This window comes from Phacochoerus africanus, chromosome 15, assembly GCF_016906955.1.
Source record: "Phacochoerus africanus isolate WHEZ1 chromosome 15, ROS_Pafr_v1, whole genome shotgun sequence".
In the NCBI taxonomy this organism is placed as follows: domain Eukaryota; kingdom Metazoa; phylum Chordata; class Mammalia; order Artiodactyla; family Suidae; genus Phacochoerus; species Phacochoerus africanus.
This window is the reverse complement of record NC_062558.1, coordinates 83,123,103-83,137,584: the sequence shown is the minus strand read 5'-3', so window position 1 is coordinate 83,137,584 and position 14,482 is coordinate 83,123,103. Positions and strand designations below refer to the sequence as shown.

General features: G+C 52.1%; 1 protein-coding gene and 1 long non-coding RNA gene across 5 annotated transcripts in view; one reads left to right on the top strand and one right to left on the bottom strand.

Annotated features, from left to right (window-relative positions):
- TSPAN14 (tetraspanin 14) overlaps window positions 1-9,953 on the bottom strand; it is a 58,427-nt gene extending 48,474 nt beyond the window's left edge. Inside the window, exons 1-2 of one of the 3 annotated variants that reach the window (XM_047759871.1) lie at window positions 9,824-9,930; window positions 5,181-5,333 (exon numbers count right to left, since the gene is read on the bottom strand). The gene's annotated coding sequence lies outside the window, so the exon portion shown is untranslated. Of the gene's footprint in view, window positions 1-5,180; window positions 5,334-9,502; window positions 9,703-9,823 lie in introns of those variants that run through there. The other 2 variants (XM_047759870.1, XM_047759872.1) reach the window with 2 other exon arrangements.
- A 210-nt stretch (window positions 9,954-10,163) lies between these two features.
- LOC125115987 (uncharacterized) overlaps window positions 10,164-14,482 on the top strand; it is a 32,010-nt gene continuing 27,691 nt past the window's right edge. The window contains exons 1-2 of one of the 2 annotated variants that reach the window (XR_007132222.1): window positions 10,164-10,384; window positions 13,068-13,173. This is a non-coding gene — a long non-coding RNA (uncharacterized LOC125115987). Of the gene's footprint in view, window positions 11,363-13,067; window positions 13,174-14,482 lie in introns of both variants that reach the window. The other variant, XR_007132221.1, reaches the window with a different exon arrangement.

The window sequence follows — 14,482 nt, the reverse complement described above, 5'->3', positions numbered from 1 at the left end:
TCACCCTCTGCTTCTCCTCTGCAAGGAAACTGCCTGCTCAAATCAGAAAAACCCATCTATTATTTACATCAGGTGCCTTCTACACAAGCTTTTAAAATCACAAGGTGGCAGTCAGGCCCAGAGCAGCCTGAAGCAGCACCAAGCCAGGCAGGGCTGCTAGGCGGGCAGGAGATGGGGGATCCCGGAGTTGTGGAAGGTCCAGTGAGGCCTGGACAGGAGGACCGACCCTCACACCAACCCCCAAATCCCCACGAGAACCTGTTCTTCTAAAAGTTGATTCCCAGCTCCTTGCTTATTTCTCAGCCAAGACTCAGCCTCACACCCAGCCCAAGTCCTATAAACGCCTTGGGCTGCTCAAACCCATGTATGAGAAGCCTTGCTCCCCACCTTCCCAGACCCTGTCTGGCTCTGGTTGCCTCTTCACACTCTTATATCACACTTTTGGGTGCACAGGCTACATGGCCCACAAGGCACAGCCAAGGGCTGCAAACACCAGGTGCTCTAAAAACAGGCTGACCTGAGCTGAAACAGAATGCAGTGGGAACCAGCACCACAGTCCCTCCAGCTTTAGGCTCCAAATGCAGAAACACAAGATCCCTCCAAAAGAAAACCTGAAAGGAATTCCCTGGTGGCTCAGTGGGTTAAGGGTCCGGCATTGTCATTGCTGTGGCATGGGTTCTATCCCTGGCCCCGAAACGTCCTCATGCCGTGGCTGTGGCAATAATAATAATGATAACCTTGGAAATTTCATTCTCCCACCGTGTGTGTTTTCCGGTGGAGTACCTCATGCCTGGATCCCCTGTCTAGCCATCTCTATGACAGATGTACAAACAAGGTGTTCCTGCAGCTTAGCTTGTAGGAACCAAACACAGAAAGCAACCTCCACGCCCACCCATGGGGGTGCCGACAAAATAAACCATGGTTGACCACACAGAGGAATAACATGCCACTGTTTTTAAAAAGAATGGCCTAAACTGTGTGTGCTGAAATGGAACAATCCCAAGATAAACTTTGGGGTAAAAACCAGTTAAGTGCAGAACAGTGTAAGTGGTGTTCAGCACCAGGATAAACAAGAGGAGGCCAGAGACGCTTCACTAGGCACCCGACAGCTGGTGATGGTGACAGAGCCTCAGGGGAGCAGAACTGAAAGGTCAGGAATGGAAATATGATTTTCACTCTATATCTTTATGGCTTTTTCATTATTTATTTTTTAATGAAAAAAAAAAGCTAAAACTTGATATTTAAAATTCCTAAAATTTGTGGCACAAAAAATTTGGCCTGTAGCTCTCTGCAGGCAGTTTCTGGTATCTCCCTAGAATAAGGAGAAGGGGGGAAGAGGGGGGAAAGGAATGCCAGCCTCCTCTGTAAGGACAGACTCACCAACTCAGAGGGCTCCCTGCTCACAACTCCTCCCCAAGTCCCCAAATAGGAAGCTTTCCTAGGAAGACCAAGAGCAGATTCTGATCAAGGCAGAGGGGAAATCCAAAGTTATTCCACAGGGAGGTCCACTCCGTCCCAGGTTTTGTGGTGGGCGGGGCGAGGGAGGAGGTCGCTGAGCTGCAGGCATCCCAGGCCTTAGCAGGGATCCTTCCCAGGGCCAGTCATCAGTGAGACTCAGGGTCCTAGTGTTATAAGCCCATCCCAATTTTAGCAGCTGAAGAAAGCTATTTCAACAGATTTCTAGGCCTGGCCCAACTCCAAGGACAGGCTAAAAACAGTTTCTTCAAAATCCCAGCTCTAAACTCCAATCCCTTAACCATTAAGCGCCCTGTACCTTTCAGGAAATGCAAGCTGCAGAATGGAGCTGTGAGGAGGGTTTGTACATTTATTCCTTCCTACAGGGATACACACACATGTTGTTCAAAAGCCTACTCTAACTCACACATAGAGAAATACTCTGCACTCTGAAGCGCTGATGTATTTCCTCCAAGTGATTTACCCCCTAAGGAACAATAAACCATCACAGTCTCTCTCAGGCTTCTGGGAGGTATGACACATGCCTATTAGAACCAGCACTGGGCAGAACCACTTGGGGGGCAGGAAGGGGTTCCGGAATGGAGTGCTCTCTACCTAGCAGAGCTTCCCCCCTGCCACCCCCCAACAAAAATCTCCTAATGAACTCAAGTTCACAGACTGCCCAGGCCACAGAGAAAGGCGGCTGAAAAGAGAAAAGGTGTAAATCTGGCTCCCCTATGCTCTAAGAGGCTTTTTTTTTTTTTTTTTTGCTTTTTAGGGCCACACTTGCGGCAAATGGAAGTTCCCAGACTAGAGGCCGAATCGGAGCTGCAGCTGCCGGCCTACATCACCAACCACAGCAACGACAGATCAGAGCCACGTCTGCAACCTATACCTCAGTTCATGGCAACACTGGATCCTTAATCCACTGAGTGAGGTCAGGGATTGAACCTGTGTCCTCATAGATACGAGTCAGGTGTGTAACGCTCTGAGCCACAATGGGAACTCCATCCAAAAGAATTTCTGATGAGTGCTCAACGTTCAACAAGTAGCCCCAAATTAACGAGCATAAATGAGACTTCATAACAAGTAGAATCACTCAGGCACAGGGAGCCCTCACACCTCAGCTGCTAGGCATAAGTTCCTGGCCCCTCAGTGGGCCCTCAGCAGCTCTGGCCCAGAATCCTACAACCCTCCATCAGACCAAGGCAGGCCTCTCTCTGACCACATTTCTGCAGCGCCCCCATTCCCAAAAAGGCACTGATCCTCAGCACACCGAATTCTGCAGCACCCCAGCTGGCACCTGCCCCCGCCCCCACACTCCACCCCTGCCACAATCTGTCTTCCCAGAGAGAGAGCTTCAGGACTCCCCTAGCCCAGAGGGGCCCTGCCCTGCCCACCCCACCCCTGTACCTGGCACACAGGCTCCTCACTCTTCCCGCTCCCTGGGGAAGGAATACCTCACTGCCACCACCCCAGCTCTTTGGTTGACAAGCCCCTGGTCTGTGTTTATATCATTAGTTGTATTTCACAGGAAGCAGCCAGGACAACAGGAGACAATGACAGTGGAGGAAGGGTGGAGGTACAGAATCACTGTTCCCCTGTAGGGGTGGAAGCCAGTCTTCAGGAAGTGGAGAAGGCCCCCACTGGACCGGACCGGAGGCAACCAGCAGGTTTTCCTCACATAGCCTTTTTTTTTTTTTTTTTTTTTCCCCTCCACAACAGTGGGTGGGCCTAGTTCCTAAAAAGATGGCTGTTGAGACAGGAGCACTCCTAAGAGTAGCAGACACACCCAAAAGAGTGATCTGTGCAGGGTGTGACCAAGAGGAGAAGAGGGGCAGAGAAAACCAGGAGGATGGGAAGGCCTCAGACAGGAAAAAAGAAAGAAGAAAGTAGGAGTGGCTCCATTAAGGAGGCCTCTGGAGCCACAGTCCCAGGCTGGGGGGGGGGGGGGCGGGGGGATGTTTTCACTGCACCTCCCATGGCCCAGCTCAGGCAGAGTAGACAGTCCAGTCCCCACGCCTGTGGGAGAGGGAGAGATCCATAAAGTTGTCAGACTGGTTTGCCCAGGAAGAGGAGAGCAGGAAACACAAGGCACAGAGGCCGAGGAAAGAGGGTTAAGCAGGGAGTCCAGAGTCAAATGGCCATGGTCTGGCTCCCCAAAGATCTGGCAATGGGAGCCAGCACTGGGGCTTGGAGGTAACCGAGACCCTGGGTCCAGGCTGTTTCCTGGGTGCAGAGAGTGGTCCAGCGGCCAAGAGTGAGGGAGCCAGGGGCCAAGGAGCCAGTAGATGTGGATAAGAAAAGGACTAGGGTTTCTGGAAACAAGGGAGTGATGCCCACAAGGAGGGGCACCACTCCTGAGGGATGAGGGCGAGTGGGGATGAGCTCAGGCCAGTGGAAGAACCGTGGGGAAGACTGAACATACCAGCCTCATACCCTGACAAAGACGCCCTTTTCAACCAAACTAGTCAGGCTTCTCTGAGCCCTCTGCTCGCTCAAGCCCAAATCTGGGCTTCCACCTCCGTCCTTGCAGAGTCCAGTTTTAGCAAGAATCCAGCTAAGGCAGTTTAGCCAGGATCCCCCACCCTCCACAGCGGATCGATCACCTTCCATGTCTGACTGAATTCCTCACCCTCCTAGTGCAGCATCCCCCAAGATATCCCATCACTCTAGCTTGCCTTCAGCAAGAATTTTTTAGGTCAGTTAGTAAAAAATTACCCTACCCTCTTATAAATTTTCCATCCATCCACCTCCCTCCCACCCCCCGCCCCCCGCCCCCAGGCTATAAATTCCCACTTTTCCTTGTAGTATTTGGGGTTGAGCCCAATCTCTCTTCCCTACTGCAAAACCCTACTGTGCAGTCCTTACACCTATCACAACAGTCCTGAATACTGTCCTGCCTACTGTCTTCACAAGGGTCAGAATTTTTTAATTTTTTTTTTTTTTTTTGCTTTTTAGGGCCGTACCCACAGCATATGTAAGTTCCCAGGCCAGAGGTCAATCAGAGCTACAGCCACCAGCCCACAGCACAGCCACAGCAACTCTGGATGTGAGCCAAGTCTGCAACCTACACCACAGCTCATGGCAATGCCGGATCCTTAACCCACTGAGCAAGGCCAGGGATCAAACCCCACATCTTCATAGTTACTAGTCCGGTTTGTTAACCATTGAGCTATGACAGGAACTCCCTCAAAGCCTCTTTTTTCTTAATGCTCTCTGGGCCCGGCAGAGAAGATGGGCACATGCAGGTAGACAGGGAAAACCCAGAGAAGGGGCTCATCAAACCTCTCCTTGGGGTCGCCCTCTGCCCATTCCCATGTCCCGATCTGTCCCCAAACCTTACCCAGGCACAAATGCCAGGCCTCAACTCTCCCAAATTCTAGGCAACACAGAGTCAGAGGCAGCACCAGGAGTGCACCTCTGACCCAGGATCCCCCTGTGACCCAGGATCCCGAGGCCCTGCCATGGCTCTCAGCCACGCAGCACAAGCTGATAGAGCCCAAGAAGGGAGAAGCCTGTCCCTCTAGTTCAAGGACACCAGGGCTCCTGGATCTTCTCCCCAGCTTCTGGGCGAGGGAGCCAGAACAGACCTCCAGAAGGAAGCCTGCTGGGTCAGCTTTAGATTACCAGGCCTGCAGCCTCCTAAAAGAAAACCACAGCCCAGCCCAGCCCCACCCAACCCCAACAGGCCCAAGAATGGAGGAAGTGGGGTTCCCAGAAACCTGCGGCTGGTGAGCACTTCACTGAGAGGCGTCAGCGTGATGGCAGCAGTTCCAAACCAGAGTATCAGCCTAACTCAGGGGCTGCTTCTCAAACTTGAAGTGTGCACTATGCTTCACAGTAACACACAGGACAGGAAGGGCAGATTCTTCTCACTTTACAGATGAGAAAAATAAGTCCAGGAAGGGAAGAAAAAAAAAAAAATCAAATACTTGTCCAGGGCACTCATCTACAAAGTAGATGCAACTCGAAAGCTGGCCTCCCCACCTTCCACTCTACATGCTGGACAACATTATTCATCATTACATTTAATAGGCAGGGGCACTCAATACTTCCCACCAGGCAGGCCCCGTGCTGTTCCAACACAGCCACTTGCCCTGTCTGAACAACAACAAAATGCTGTCTGTTAAGGAAGAAAACAGATGTTGAGACATTATGAATACCCCCACTGCTGCAATGAAGATGAACCAGGAATGCTGGCATTCACCTAGACCAAAGATTCTCAAAACACTAAACTACAGTCCCCTGGGGACTCTGATGAATGGCCAAGAGCTGGACCACTTCTGTAGACCCCCCCCCCATCCCCTCTCCCTCTATTCCAGGTGGGAAAACAGAAGCCCTGAGAAAGGAGGAAACATGCCGAAGGACAGCAAGAGTTAACCACGAGTGGAAGACCTGAAGTCTCACCACCTCCACCAGTGTTTCCTGGCCCTCCTGGAAGTCACCAAGGACCAAGCAGGTGACAAAGCACAGAAGCAACAAGGTCCATAGTGTATAGCCAGCTCTTTGACACCCTGCAAGGGTGGCCCGACTGGAAAAATGCAATTAACAGAGGGGTTCTACCCAATTCGCAGGCCAGCGAACCATCCCAGCCCCATGCTCAAGCCTGTTTTCCATGTGACTCCCATCCTTTAGTAACCGCACACCTGATGTTTACACACCTCTAGCTTTACAAGCTCAGCCCCAGAGTCTCGTAAGGGGAACGACACGGCCTATAGGGGTGCCTCCAAGAAAGGAGGCTGCTCCCACCACCACGTGGGGAAGTCCAAGAAGTCCAAGGGCTGATGTGTGGGGGCAGAGAGGGCAAACAGGAGCCTGCTTCCTTCTCATGGGCATTAATACCCCTCTTTCAAGGCCCCTGGGGGCCCAGTAGCAGGAAACAAGAGATCATCGACCCAGTTCACAGCCCCTAACACCACGGTAGGAGCTAAACAAATACTTAATAAGAAGCCCTAGCCTGGGATTCACCACTAGTCCTTGGGCACACAAACAGATGAATGAATAAATGAATGAGCAAGAGGAACTCAAATAACTTGTCCAGGGCCAGAGGAGCAAGCGGCTTCTGCAGACCACGTAGACCATGCATTTTTGCTCACCATACCTCTTGCCCTTCAAATGTGGCACCCCGATTCATCTTTAACCTAAATGGCATTTCTTTGACTAATTCATGATGAATGTTCCTGACGACAAAGAAACATACAACACTTGGTTGGACCCAGACCTTGGGAAGAAGTCACAGAGAAGGCACAGTGGTGGGCAGGTGGCAGGCATTCACCAAATGTTTCCAGTCCTTTTTCGCTCCCCAGCCTGCAGGGAAGTGTGGCCATGCGACTGCTTCAGCCGTTGAAAGGCCACTTCTGGGTGGAAGCTTTAAGAGCCAGGGTGAGATTCATCATGCTCTCTGTCCCTCTGCCCAAGTGACCAGGAATGTTCCAGTTACTCATCATGGATCCCACAATAAGAACAATATAAAGCAGATACGCAATGGATGTGGTGTGAGCAAGAAGCAGTCCTTTGTTGCTTTAAGCCTCTCAGATTTGAGGATTGTTATCACAGCAAACCCTGATCTATCTAGGCAGATACAATGATCTATCTAGGCAATGATTCACTCTCCAATCTCCTACACATGGCAGCACTGATCTTCCCATTCCTTGGCCTTAGCGAGACAAAAGCTATATTGCAAGTCAACCAGCAGGGCTTCAGAGGCACCTGCTATGTGCCCAAACAGATAAGACGCTTTCAGAAGCAGAAAATGTAAGGGCACCTGCCCTGAAGGATTTACTAGTTCCTCTGGGCCAGGCCTGTTCAGAGTATTAACCAACTTGAATCATTTCTGAGAGGAAAGCATATCTAATTAGGAAAACTGGTTCTCATTCAGACCTTAAGCAAGTTACTCTGTGACCTCTGCAGGCCACCGTTTCATAGTCTGTAAAATGGGACCTTAACATCATCTACCATACTGTGTGGTTCTGAGGATTAAATGAGTGAATACAAGCAAAGCCTCTTGGAGAGTACTGGGTGTAAGTCTTGACAAATAGTTAAGTCTCAATAAACCCACTCTTACTGCACATTTAAACCTTCCATGTAATTGCAGTAAGCTTGTCCCTTATAAACTCCTCTAGATTTTAAACCCAGCACTTTCCCAAGACTGGCACAATGGCACTTTGTAGGCACTGCCAAACTGTATTGTACTTCAGTGGAAGTTAAGTAACAAGTCAAATCTCTGAGCACATGGTAACCTAGAGTAAGGCCTCAGGAAATGCTTCTACAACCCAGAGCTTCCAGAACTCCCTGTTCCCTGGCCTCCATGGGAAATTCACTACTACCAGGACCTGCAGGGTGAGGTTCCCTCCCCTCCCACACAGGGCATGAGCTTTGTCCTCCTATTCCCAAACACAGGAAGGGAGGCGCCCTCACCTGTTCTCAGAGATCTGCTCACTGCCCAGCTGGTAAAGGGGGTTAGTTCCCCGGGTAGCCAAGCCTTCTGCAGCCCTTTCCTCTTCATGCCCTTTCTTCCTGGAGGCAGCCACAAACCTCCAGACACACCATGAGCTTCAACTCCTGTTTGCCTGAATAATGTTGCTAAGCTGAGGTCAAGCTTGTATTAATAAACACTACAGAGCACTGCTACATGTCCATCCTGGGATCTAAGACCACAAAGACCTGACAGCCAATCAGGGAGCCATGAGTCTGGAACAGTGCTTGCAACAGCATCTGGAAGCCCCCAGACTCTCAGCCATGCTTTGTTGAACGAACTGAAGACCATGTTTGGTGGTCCAAGCAGTGGATTTGAGAGATGTACGGATGGAGAGATCAAGAAATTTTCCAACAGAAGAGGGGTGCAACAAAGGATAGCGCAATAAGAGGGGAGGGGAAATCGCCTGGTAGCCTGGGCTTCCAAGGCCTGTCTCCCAGATATTATGGATCCTCGTGATGGGATAAAGCTTGGGGACAGCTGAGAGGAGCCAGAAGGGCATATGGGGCCATTATGGAGGAATATGGGCTTCATTCTGAGGGTGCCAGGGCCTAGGAGGATCCCTGGAAAACAAGGGTGCTTGGGCCTTCCACAGGGCTAGCTGAATGTAGAGGGGATGTAGGGGTGCTGGGGTGCTCTGCCCGCCTAGGCCCCAGGATTCCTTTCAAAAACAGGGAAGGGTAACCCAGGCACTCCGCAGGCACTAACTTCCCCTACCTGGAGGTCAAGGGGAAGGGGAAAGTCTACTTTTGAAGATTTGGCAAGCTCCACCCACTCCTATCAGCCCAAGGACAACCCACATCTCTGAAAGGAGGAGGACTCCTACAGAGCAAACCCCAGAGAGCACACCTGCAGAGTCGCCAACCCAATGCCCTATACTCATGGCCCAGAAAGACTTTGTCACCCTAGACAACAGTACGGGGGACAGTCATCAAGCTGGTCACACGGCCGAACTCATCACCGGTCTGCAGCCAGTCGCCAGGCCAGCACCGATCCAACCACTTCCCGGCGACTCCCCACAGCACTGACTGCTTCCTAGCCGGAGACCAACTTCGTGTCTCCCAGATGTGTCCCACTCCAAGTCCCTAAACACACACACACAAACACAAACCCAACCCACCTGCACCACCATCACTCCCCGACAAGAAGCAGCGGCCCGGGACGAGCCAACTCTGGAGCCACAGACCCAACTCGACTGAAGCTCTAGTTACGTCAGGAGACGGGCTTTGCTCCCAAGCACAATCCCAAACGACCAACACGGAGAAGGTGAATCACCACCTACTCAATCTCTGGCCGCCCTGAATCTGTGCAGGGTAGAGTGAGACACACCACCGGGGTGGGCGACTTGGAGCACACTCAAGGCGGGGCGGGGGAGGGGACCTCCCTCCCCGGTCCGCGCCACCCTCTCTACCCCGGCTCGAGCTCCGGGCGGCCGAGGGTCCGTGCCGGAGCCAAAAGGAGTGCTCGTCCCAGGGCTCGAAGCTGGGGAGAGGGGCAGAACCCTTAACGGCGGCGGTCCGGCCCCTCCCTCCCGGGTCGCTTCTACCCCCGCCCAGCCCCAGAGCGCACCCGACTGGGGAGGCGGACAGAGCAAAGGCGAAGGAACCTCGAGCGCCAGCCGAGTCTCCTGCTGCTGCTTTCACTCTGCCGGGCGTCGGAGTTCGGCTCAACGGGGTCCGGGCCAAGGCCTCCAGCCCCTCGCGGGCAATCTGGGCAGACAAAGCCAGCGCCGCCCGCCGGGCCGCCCCGGGGAAGGGGCGAGGAATCCGGAGGGAACGAGCCCGGACCTGGCGATCAATCCTAGTCCCCAGAGGGCGCTCGGGGGTGTCGGCCTCAGACAATGGGGGGGCAAGGCCCGATGCTCCAGCAGGGGCTCGGCGTTGTACTTACCCAGGCGCAGCGGCAGCGTCGGCAGCGGCAGCGGCGGCGCGGCCGGGCTCGGCCAAGGAAGTTATAGCAAGTTAGGCGGCGCGGGGCGGGAGGGCGAGACTCAGGCCATCCGAGCGCGGGGGCGGGGCGCAGAGGGGCGTGGCCGGGGGCGCGGCGCCCGGCGGCGTCCCAGAAAGGGGCGCCACTTCCCTGCGCCGCCGGCGCGGCCCCGCCCTTCGCCGCCCCGCCCCCGCCGATCGTCCCGCCCCCCGCCCCGCCCGGCCTTCCAGCCCCCCGCCTCAGCAGAGCCTACGGGCCTAGTCCCCGACCCGCCCCTTTGTCCCGCTTTGGGCGGGGCCGGAGGCGGGGGCAGCCCGGCTCCGCGCTAACCCAGTGGGTACGCCGCGCGGGCAGAGCGCTTACACTCACCCAATGTTGGGGGCTGAGGTGATAGGCGGAGGCGCGCGGAGGCCACACCAGCCTTGTCTCTGACCCTGGCGGAACTCCAGCCTGGGAGAAGCTCGAATTGTGGGGGCCGAAGGGAAGCACACCTTGAGGCTACGGGGTTGACTGGGTAGAGAGGTGAGCTCAGGGTTAGAAAAATGGCTGAACTGAAAATACTGGAAGCGCTCCTGCCGGGCCTCAGAGACTGGCGGTGGGGGTAGGCTTTAAGACAAAGGTAGTAAATTAACATTTATTTTTGTGCAAACCTGGCCGTAAAGACTGGCTCCTTGTAGTCTTTATGCTAAAAATACCACGCTTTCTTCGGACAGCCGGCCTAGGTTTATCCCTCACCTTCTTAAGGAGATGGCTGAGAGAATTCTTGAGAGGGAAGCGTGGAGGACTGCAGGTACAGCCTGTGGTGGAGGTATTCACACTGCTGGCTGGGCTCTGGGGTCTCAACCCAACTATCTAAAAAATGAGGCCCAGGCACACCACGCTGATCCTTAAACACATTCAGGTGGATGTGATTTGTTCTGCTGAACAGCAAGAAGCTCTGGTCTGTTAAAACTGGGCCAAGAGACTAGTTGCACCACATTGTAGTAAAAGCAACCAAAAGGTTAAGTCCAATGTAAGGAGGAGATCGTGAAAAGCAACTGTTCAGTCCATTCCCAGTTTTGGGTTGGTTTTGGTTGTTTGTTTTAAATTAAGGGGGATGCAGCCTGCCTGTGACACCCCAGGCAGCTCAGAGACCTTGGGGAACCTACCCACCCATTTGTCCTTGAGCAGAAAGAGAATGTTTGATTGAATGCCTGATCTGTGCCAGGCCCTCTTTTGATGCTGGGGATACAGCAGTAAACAAGACAACTAAGGCCTCTTGCTCTATAAAGCAGATTTTTGGTGGAGAAGACAAGTACTTGCAAGTTAAAGTAAATGCTGGGACAAAAACAAGGGACTGGAATAGAGAACAAGAGTTACTTTAGGTGACGACAGCAGGGAGAGTGTCTTTTGAGGAGGTGATGTTGAAAATGAAGTCAAAAGAATGAGGAGATATCCTTGGGAAGAGCCAGGCAGAGACATTCCAAGTCAAGAACAGTTTGTGCCTAGGCCTTGAGAAAGGTAAGCTGTGCATATGTCAAGGAGCTGAAAGAAAACCAGTGTGTCCAGAGTTGCAAGCCTGGGAAATAGGACCAGGATGAAGTGGGGAGATGGGCAGGGGCCAGGCCATGCAAGACTGTATCTAGGAATAGAGACTTTTTTTTAATGGCCACACCTACGGCTTATGGAAGTTCCTGGGCCAGGGATTGAATCCCAGCTACAGCTGCGACCTACGCAGCAGCTGTGGCACTGCTGAATTCTCAACCCTCTGCCCTCTGCCTCTGCATCAAACCGGTGCCTCCCACAGTGACCCAAGCCACTGCAATCAGATTCCTTTTTTTTGGTCTTTTTATGGCCACACATGCAGCATATGGAGATTCCCTGACTGGGGTCGAATGGGAGCTGTAGCTGCCAGCCTACACCACAGTCACAGCAATGCCAGATCTGAGCCACGTCTGCAACCTACACTACAGCTCACAGCAATGCCAGATCCTTAACCCACTGAGCGAGGTCAGAATCAAATCTTCGTCCTCATGGATACTAGTCAGATTCGTTTCCGCTGAGCCAGGACAACAGGAACTCCCTGCAGTCAGATTCTTAACCCACTGTGCCACAGCGGGAACTCCTAGGAATGGAGACCTTTTAATTAAACCATTGAATGGTTTTATGCAGAGGACTAACGTGTTCTGATTTTCTGCTGTGTAAAGCATAAATTGGGTGGGTGGCAGGCAAAAATAACAGCAAGGGGACAATTAGACTGCTGTGGCAGCCCCAGCTAAAGCTAATGGTAGCTTGGACGGGTGGCCAATGAATGGTGGCCACACTAAAATGAGTGGTTGAGAGATGCTATTTTGAACATGGACACTGAGAGGATAGATGTGGGGGGAGGGAATGGAAAAACCAAAGATAATTTTCACGTTTCTGGCTAGAGTTAGAGGGTGAACAGTGCCTCATATACTGGATGGAGTAGCCTGGAGGAGAGAGACTACAGCCCCAGGAGGCACATCAAGAATTCTGTTTTAGTCATGTTGTGTTTGAGATGCCCATAAGAAATCCAACTTGATTGTCCAGTCACAAGAAGCTCACCCAGGCTGAAGGTAGGGATTTGGGAAGCATCATTTTAAAGATGGTAAACGCCTTGGGATCTGAAGGGTAGGAGATAGATGCAGAATAGGAAAGGGTTCAAAGAGGGACCTAGAGGAGTCAGAGGAGCCAAGCAGAGAAGAAGACTGAAAAAGAGAAGCTGATTGCCATGAGCTGTGGTGTGTAGGTCACAGACGTGGCTCAGGTCTGGCATTGCTGTGGTTGTACCGTAGGCTGGGGGCTACAGCTCCAATTTGACCCCTAGCCTGGGATCCTCCATATGCCACAGGTGTGGCCCTAAAAAGTCAAAGTAAAAAAGAAAAAGAGAAGCTGAGGAGGCGAAGAAAGAACCTTGTGAGCGTTATATCTCAGAGACTGAGAAAGCAGTGTTTCCAGATCACTTACGAGGAAAGGGAAGATCCTTTGACTCTGACAACATGAAGGTCATTGGCACACATAATAAAGGCAGTGATCCTGGAGTAGTGGGGTGGGAGCCAGACCACAATAGAACTGTCGTATTTAGACAACTTGTCCAACAAGGAACAGAACTGGGAGGAGTCTAGAGAGCGTTGTGGACTCATAGGCTTTGGCAGAGATGGCTGATGACCCTAATAGCCATTCTCCCCCATTTCCTTTATCATAGAATTTCCAGGTCTAGCTGGCCACATGGCTTCCCTGAATAAAAGCAAGTTTCTAGGACTCCCTCTTTTCTCAACATGGTCACATGACTCAGCTCCAGCCAGCAGGAGGTAAGTACAATTCGGGAGAACTAGCCTTAAAGGGAGGTGCTTTGCTCAACCATGGGTCTCTCCTGTTCCTTACAATGTGTGACTGTGTAGCTAGAGCTCAAACAATTGTATTCAACTTTGAAATATAAGCCATGTGTTGAAGATGTTAGGGCAACAAGTTGGAATAAATTTGGGTTCCTGATGTTTACATAGCCACCACACCTGCTATGGACCACCCACCTCTTGAAATTTCCATCTTGTTTAACCCTCTGTTTTCCAGTGACACACCTAATTTTAACTTTTGTTAGGATACAGAGGGTTTTGTTAACATACCAAGGTTAACTAGAGCAGGTTTGCAGAATGACAGGAGTGATGCAGGAGAGATGGCAGAAGCGATGATTCTGAAGGTGAAAGGAGATGGGCCTCCGCAGGAAGGAGAGGACACCTCTGGTAGAGGGATGGCTCCACCATTATTAAGAAGGGAGTGTGGGAGTTCCCGTCTTGGCGCAGTGGTTAACGAATCCGACTAGGAACCATGTGGTTGCGGGTTCGGTCCCTGCCCTTGCTCAGTGGGTTAACGATCCGGCGTTGCCGTGAGCTGTGGTGTAGGTTGCAGACGCGGCTTGGATCCCGTGTTGCTGTGGCTCTGGCGTAGGCTGGTGGCTACAGCTCCGATTCAACCCCTAGCCTGGGAACCTTCATATGCCACGGGAGCGGCCCAAGAAATAGTAACAACAACAAAAAAAAAAAAAAAAAAAAGAAGGGAGTGTGGAGTTCCCTTCATGGCTCAGTGGTTAATGAATCCGACTAAGAACCATGAGGTTGCGGGTTCAACCCCTGGCCTCCCTCAGTGGGTCGAGGATCCAGTGTTGCCTTGAGCTGTGGTGTAGGTCACAGACACGGCTTGGATCTAGCATTGCTGTGGCTCTGGCGTAGCCCAAAGGCTACAGCTCTGATTAGACCTCTGGCCTGGGAACCTCCATATGCCGAGGGAGTGGCCCTAGAAAAGCCAAAAAGCCAAAAAAAAAAAAAAAGTAGTGTGCAGTAGGTCCCTTGTGGTGCAGCAAGTTCAGGATCTGATGTTGTCACTGCAGTGGTTTGAGTCGCCACTGTGGCTTGGGTTCAGTCCTGGCCCAGGAACTTTCACGTGCCATAGGCAAGAGGGAAAAAAAAGAAAGAAAAAAGGTGTGAAGGCTGAGAACACGTTTCCAGTGAAGGTTAGGGACAGAAAGACGATCATCCGCATCCACACCTGATGATTTCTGCTTAATACTGCATATGAAGGAGGTCGTGAGCTTAAACAAGGAGAAGAGGGTAAAGCCAATATTGT